The sequence below is a fragment of the Mytilus edulis genome, chromosome 8, assembly GCF_963676685.1.
Source record: "Mytilus edulis chromosome 8, xbMytEdul2.2, whole genome shotgun sequence".
In the NCBI taxonomy this organism is placed as follows: domain Eukaryota; kingdom Metazoa; phylum Mollusca; class Bivalvia; order Mytilida; family Mytilidae; genus Mytilus; species Mytilus edulis.
This window is the reverse complement of record NC_092351.1, coordinates 12,642,456-12,650,357: the sequence shown is the minus strand read 5'-3', so window position 1 is coordinate 12,650,357 and position 7,902 is coordinate 12,642,456.

Genomic DNA, 7,902 nt, shown 5'->3' with positions numbered 1-7,902 from the left:
TTGTGTATTGATTGTGTAAATAATATAAAAGCATATGTATAGAAATTGGAAATAAAAAATTAAAAAATCTTTCGCCTTTCACCTATAAGGATTAAACACATCTTTTAAACAGGTTTAATTTTTAATTTTTAATAGACTTCGATTGAAAAACATTATTTTTTTTGCTGTGTATACTGGAATATGTGTATTGTGTGTTTATCTAAATGTGTTGGATTTTTTGGGGGTTTTTTTCATTGGGTATTTATCTCGAAATGTTTGATATTTTGTTTATTGTGTAAACAATTATTAATTTCTTTTTGTATGCAAAATCTTCATACAATGTATACATGGAGGAAATAAAGATTCATTCATTCATTCATTCATTCATTCATCAATTTTTATTGGGGTATCTAATATCAAAAATGTGTACGGTGATCAAGGCCACCCAACCACGATGGCCGCCATGGCTAAAAAAAGTACATAGGGTAAAATATAGTTTTTGGCTCATATCTCTAAAACCAAAGCAATTAGAGAGAACTTGCAGAGAATAAATTAGTCATTAGGTCAATTTCTATATGCCCTGTAATTTTCAGACCAATCGTGGAACTTGTTGTTTGGCTGCTGCCATGAAATTGGTAATTTTAAGAAAATTTTGCAGCTTTTGGTCGTTATCTTAAATATTATTATAGCTAGAGATATACTGTAAATAGCAATAGTGTTCAAAGTAAGATCCTACAAATAAGTCAACTTGATTCAAGTAAACAATTAACCCCTTAAGGAGTTTTTGTTTTTTATAGTAAATTTTTAACAATTTTCATAAATTTTTACAAAATAGTTTCTACTGTCTCTTCTGAGCCAATTTCATTATAAATAGAGATAATTGTAAGCAGCAAGATTGTTCAATGAAATAAGATCTACAAACACACTACAAGCACCAAAACACAATTTTGTCATGAATCCATCTGTGTCCTTTTTTAACTTGCACATAGACCAAGGTGAGCGACACGGGCTCTTCAGAGCCTAAAGTTATCCATTGTGAAGATATCCTTGAAATAATTTTAATTTTTGTTTCGTTATCATGATTCTATATAATTTGTCGCCAGTAGACATGCATACAAAACAGGGATTGCAGACATTAATATTCGATTAAAAGTCTAATCAAAGAGACAAATGTTTTGTTTTGTTTTTCGGTACTGTGACTTTTTTCTCTACAATAAGGTAACCATTGATGACTATACCGATATTACATACTTGACTAGTCTTTGTATTTTTGGATCTTAACAGATCTTCTTTTTGAATATATGAAAAGAAAAAGAAAATGTGTTCTTTGTTTTCAAATGATGCAATTTAATATTATCTCAACTGGAGAGATCAATAAAGGAGTACACACGAAGGCTTGTATACTGGAAAAACATATAAAATACACATACCAACAAAGAGCATAAAATACGAGTTGAATAAGATTATTAAAAATAGTGCAAATTTGTTAACACAATAATGTCTATAAAACAAGTTTAATTATTAAAGTGAGGAATAACTCAATAACAAACATTTTGTCTCTAGTTATAAGAAAAAAGCATGAATCTCTTAGACCATTAATAGTATTTTCAAAAGACAGGACAATTTGGTTTAATATTCTTTGATGTGCATACGTCTTTGAAATCAATTTCCTTCTCTCCATCTTTCGCCCTGGTGTACGGTAGTTTTGTAAGTTCCTCTTTTACCAATTCATTATAGACATGTTTTCTTTCTTGAGCGTCCGGTGCCAGTTGTTGATACGGATTCAGGTATCCGGAATCCATTTGTTTATCATCTAAAGTGATTGCATTGCCCCCATCTTTCATTATGGATTTATAGTGATAAACATCCACCTCTGAAGATATGATTGGTTGATACGGATTATGGTAACCAATCATAACATCATCGTTGTTCCCCTGAGTGGTATCATTATCTGCTTCCTTGATTTTGATTTGTCCTCCCTTTTTTGTAGTTTTGCTATTGGATAAGAATGTATCATCAATCTCTGCATATTCATTTTCATCTGTGTTCTTATCTTCATTGTGCCAATGTACAAGAGGATTTTCATTTGATTTATTTTTGTCGAATGATTTTTTCTTTCCATTCTTTTTATAACAAATGTATGCTATCAAGCTACAAATAATACACGCCATCAGCCATACAGTTCCGGTATAAATAATACTTTCCTTGTATAGAAAAACTGGGTACACTGAAAAATAATATTATACACAATAAATTAATTTATTTTCCATGAAATGTATAATTAATCCTATAACTGGTTTTTTTGTTGTCTATTGTACCAGAGACATATATACACCTGGATATACATATTTGCATTATCGAGAGGATTAATACTTAGCTGGGAAGTATGTGGACAAGTTTATATATGTCTCTGATTGTACCATGTCGTATCGTTTACGATTCCTGTTATCACTTCTATAATTTGTTCTTTTTCAATATAAACAAGATTTTAATTTCCACTATAATAATTATTTTGGTCTTGAAAAAAGTTTTGTAAGCAACTCTACACTTACTACACTTCATTCGTACAGAATATAAGTAGTTCACCCAATAAGAAGATTATAAAGACAAGTAAAACAACAAATAATAACGAAAAAGAAGAGAGAGATCTGGTGCGTTTACTTACACTTGACTTAAACGAAAAATAAATCAAAGTACTGAAGTACTGACCATCGGATTACCGCAAGTTCTTGTGGATGGCAACAAGCACTTGTCTCAGAAAAAACTCACATCTTTATAGATAAAGGAAGATGTGGATTGAGTGCAAAAGAGGCAACTCTCCATCCAATTAACAGTTGATAAAAGTAAAAAGCTATAAAGGACCCCAAAATTACTATTGTAAAACCTGAAAGTGAGGTAAAAATATGCATTTTTTTTTTGAGACAAGTTCTTGTGTGGAATATAAATACATGAATGGGAATTCAACATCACCGTTATAATTATTATATATGTATATATAGTGTAGTTTTTATTATATTTATGTTTTTTGTTACAGTTACATGTTCATATCATTTTCATCCATTTGTATATTATTCTATTCTACTAATTATTAATAGTGCAGTGCAAGTGCATGGTGGACATTCTTCTATAATAATTCGACTTTTCTTATAGATTGGACTTGAGTTGGCATTCATATACACCTGCAACACGACTCAATAGAGCAAGGACCAATAACTCTGCATGTATCTGTATATTATCTTTACCTCCTTTATAGAAGATTGCAATCGTTCTTGAGATATTCTTCCGCATGTGTTAACACAATTTTTTGGTACGTAGCATTTATATTAATAATTTTTACTTTCATACATATAAAACATTTTAATATTATTAAAGTATGTTCTAAAAAATAAATTTGATGAGCATTCGTTGGAGAAATTAATATATAACAAGCGATAAGGAATGTTCTTTTGCACTCGGTGATGTCAGCGTATTTATCATGTTTATAGATCGGTTAAAAACCCAAAGCTAGTTTACATAATGGAAATTTGGCGATAGAAATACACCAGAATGACCTCACGGTCATCCGCTGTAAAAAAAACCAACTAGTTTTTATTTTAGTTAATATTTTACCTGCAGTTGATGTAGTGTGTTCTGCTGTATGATGTTGTTCACTTTTAACTCTTACACACCCAGCAATATGGTTACAGCTTGATAAAATTAATAACAAGAAATTCAACAAGTGATTTGAAATTATCTCATTTTGACACGTAATATCGTGCGAAATAAAACCTACAACATTTGCTGTAACATTGATGATATTGGTGCATAAACATAGATATTAAAATACATTTTAATAACATTGATGTACATACATTTATCACAAAAAAAGTTCGATATCTTGCATTATCGTTTTCAATCTATGTTTAAACACCATTATCTTTCAAATGTTAGGGTTTGTAAATCAAGAAAAGTTTTTAAAACGCAAGAAATGTATAAACAGTTCTTTCAATAATTATCACTTGGTCAAAACAACTGTTGGTGAACTGTTATTCCCTTATGTACCAACAGCTAAATACTCATACATACATACATCTGCTATATGGTCGGGTGGTTGTCGCTTTGACATATTCACCATTTCCTTTCTCAATTTTATTCGATTCTGACATAATTAATAACATACTCATCATACTTCATTCGTTGAAAAATAAAAAAAAATATTAAGAAACTAAGGTTCTCATTAAAACTCTTTTTGAATCGAGAGTCCTGGTGAGACTTTAATTAAACTAAACGCGCGTCTTGGTGCAAATACCAAGTTTCATTTCTGGTATCTATTATGAGTTTATTTAGATGATTTTGGCTATTCTTCGATTCTTTCGAGAAACTCGTTGATCATGTAGCATTCCGATACTATGTAAATATCCTTGAACATTTGTGTATGAGCGTATCTGACGAAAATTAAATCTAGACAAAACGAGTTATTAGTGTGTACAACATTGATAAAGTGATGTGTTCATTTATTGTGACTTCATGATTATATTTCACAGACGTTTGATTAAATGTTTATATGCGTATCAAAAATAACCAGGTCCTCTAATATTTTTGTGATTTTACTTTTTATGTCACTATATTCCCTTCCCTTTTATCAATATAACTGACGATATTTTACAACATACATTTGCAAATATAAATATGTGATTAACTCATCCCTTGTCCAGCCAGAAGCTTAAATATTCAAATATGAATTTAGGTGGCATACATCAGTTTATTGTGATGCGCAGATGCTTGCGTTTCTGTTATTTATACCTCTCATTTGCATTACAGGAACATTTTTCTATGCATCTGTGTCCATAAAAGTTTGACAGGCATGGCTTACATACTGTGTCCTCAGGACCAGTGGTAAAGCCGACTGGACATTCTAAAAACCAAAATACAAGTGGTCTTGCTAAATGCATATTTTTTTCAAAACTGTTTAACAATCAGATTTTTTTTATATTTACGTACAACAATATAGCTCTTCTGAGAACACGGAGGTGGAATTGTTATTTGGCCCAAAGGCAATAGTACATTCTTGCCACATGTGGAGCAGGATCTGCTTACCTTTGCAGAGGACCTGAGATCGCCCCCAGTTTTAGTTGGGGTTCGTGTTGCTTAGTCTTTAGTTTCCTATGTTGTGTCTTCTGTACTATTATTGAGGGGGGATAGGAGGGGTCCTGATCCCGAAATCCCGGGCTTAAAAACACGAAATCCCGAGGTCCCGAATTTAAATAACTTAAATCCCGACGTCCCGAACTTCGAAAAAAAGAATTCCCGGATCCCGAAAGGGTCAATCCCGAAATCCCGGGCTTAAAAACACCCAATCCCGGAGTCCCGATAAAGGTCCTATCCCCCCTCATTATTTGTCTGGTTGTCTTTTTATTTTCATCAATGGTGTTGTCATATTATTTTCAATCTATGAGTTTGACTATCTCTCTGGCATCTTTCATCCCTTGTCTTTACGGATGTTCTTAGATGAGGTTTTGAAACTCGTGTCAAATTTTCGGACTCCTTGGTGTTTTTCAATAGAATACAAGGTGAAATTTTGCCCTATAACACCCATTTTTTTCATATCAAATAGCTCATAAAAGGTCATTTACCAAAATATTCTTGTTTCCTGTCTTTTGTTTTCAGACACAAATTATACCATGACAAATATAAGGTAAGAGTTCAAGTCAGCCTTTTCCCATCATGTTTTTAATCTCAAATATCTCGAAAAGGAGGTCTATGACCTATTAATATTTGTAGCTTATTTTCAACCTTAACGAATGTTCTACCAGTTTTTTGTATCAATTTTAAATTCTTGATTAATTTATGTTCACCTAACCTCACCTAAGTAAATCCTTAAACCTGAGTTCATACATATGTATACATTAATAAGCCACAAAACTACGCAAGTGCTATTTATGAAATATCGGACTAAAACTATCTTACGTTACTTTAAAAGTCTAAAATAATTGAGAAACTTCAATCTTGTTTTTAGATAAATAAATACTTATTACTATAGGTACCAGGATTATAATTTAATACGGCAGACGTCAGGAAATCGCTTTGTATAATATAATATTCTATTGTTTTGTCGTATCAAAAAAACTCACACCACAGTAAATATGAAATATATATTGTGTTCTTGTGTCTACTGATTAAATGTCTGTTATTAAGTAATATTTGCAATTACCGTTATCATCCAAATGCAGACTTTTTTTTATTTTGTATTAAACATGTATACAAGGTGTTGTGTTTTTTGTTGTTATTTAATGTTTTCTTATTCAGTGTAATATGTCGTCATTCTATATTTAATATATACGAGCTTTGATAAGTGTTTGGTATGAATATAAAATTTCACTTCTATTCTCGTACTATGAGTAACAAAATAATTTATTTTGTAAAAACAATTTCCGTTTTCTATTACTGTATACCTTATAAATAAATTGTTTTCATTTACCTGTTTACATTATTCTATTTGGCGTCATTTTTTTAATGTGATGCTTCTTTCTTTTCGAAATTAGATTTTACATCCAACTCATTATTTGATTGATTTTGTATTTACATTGTGTCATTGATTATCTGGATTCGTTCAGTGTATGTTTATTTGTGTTAATATGTCTCTTGATTGAGTTAAGTCATTTTAATTCATATTTTATAGTGTGTCCTTCTATGTTGTGATGTTACACCATTGTGTGAGGTAAAGGTGAAGGTTGGTATTACTCAATTTATTTCACTTGACTGGGCGGAGTTTAACAGGTTCGCTCATAATAATCCAGTCCATCTATAGTTAGGGGTTTAAAAGGATAAACTCAAAAATGAAGTGTCAAGTTATTGTTTTGTAAATTCCATTGATGACACTGTTAGGTGATTAGAAATCAGTTATAATTATAACGGTAATCATCCTTATCAAACACATCTTCACATAGACTGTCCTCATGCAAATTAAAACGTAAGCTCCGCCCGATCAGTTGAAATAACATTGGTAATACCTATTTAATAAACTAATCATAGATACCAGGAATAACATTTTATTTTTACATCAGGCGCGCGTTACGTCTACAAAAGAATCATTAGTGACGCTCGAATCAAAAATGTTTAAACGGCCAAATAGAGTACGAAGTTGATGAGCATTGAAGACCAAAACTTTCTAAACAACGTTTAAGCCCGATGCATTCGTTTGCACCTGTCCTTATGCCCGCGTCACACTGTCCCGATTTTTACGCCGATGTCATCACGATTAGGGAAATTTCCAAAATCGGGACTGATCGTATCCAGATCGGGCTATTCGTAATGCAATCTTTAACCATCGTAGAACCATCGGCCACTTTTGCTAGACTTCGGGGACAACTTCGGGAAGGGTTCTAAATTTTTTAACATGTTAAAAAATCGCCGAAGGTGCATCCGATGTTGAGGGTTCGTATTGAGTTCGTATCACCATCCTCACCATCGTAATGTCACCGGGAATGCATCTTTGCACATCGTATTGCATTCGTGTTTCCATCGTTTCCATCGAGCAGTTTTGACATTACGATGTCTACACGAATGAATCACGAAGCTACCAGAAGGTCTTACGATGGAAACACGACTTCGTGAAGACCTCGTAATCCCGTCGTGTTGCCATAGAATTAAAGTACGAAGGCGACAAGATGGAACTACGACGGCAATAAATTCAGCTAAATGTAAGTTAATTTTCGCGATAAAATAATTTAAAGTGCCAGTCGCGATATGCACTGGTCAGTCCAATACGACAGTTAAGAAAGACCTTCACAAAACATGGAGCTCATATCATATGATTCTATCAGAACAAGAAAGGCGCCAGCGTTGTTTCTATTAAGTCAAATAGAACAAGAAGAGCAGCTATTACAAGCTCAGGATTTACTTTTACAATCAAAATATTCTTTTTTGTCAAATTTTCATATCAAG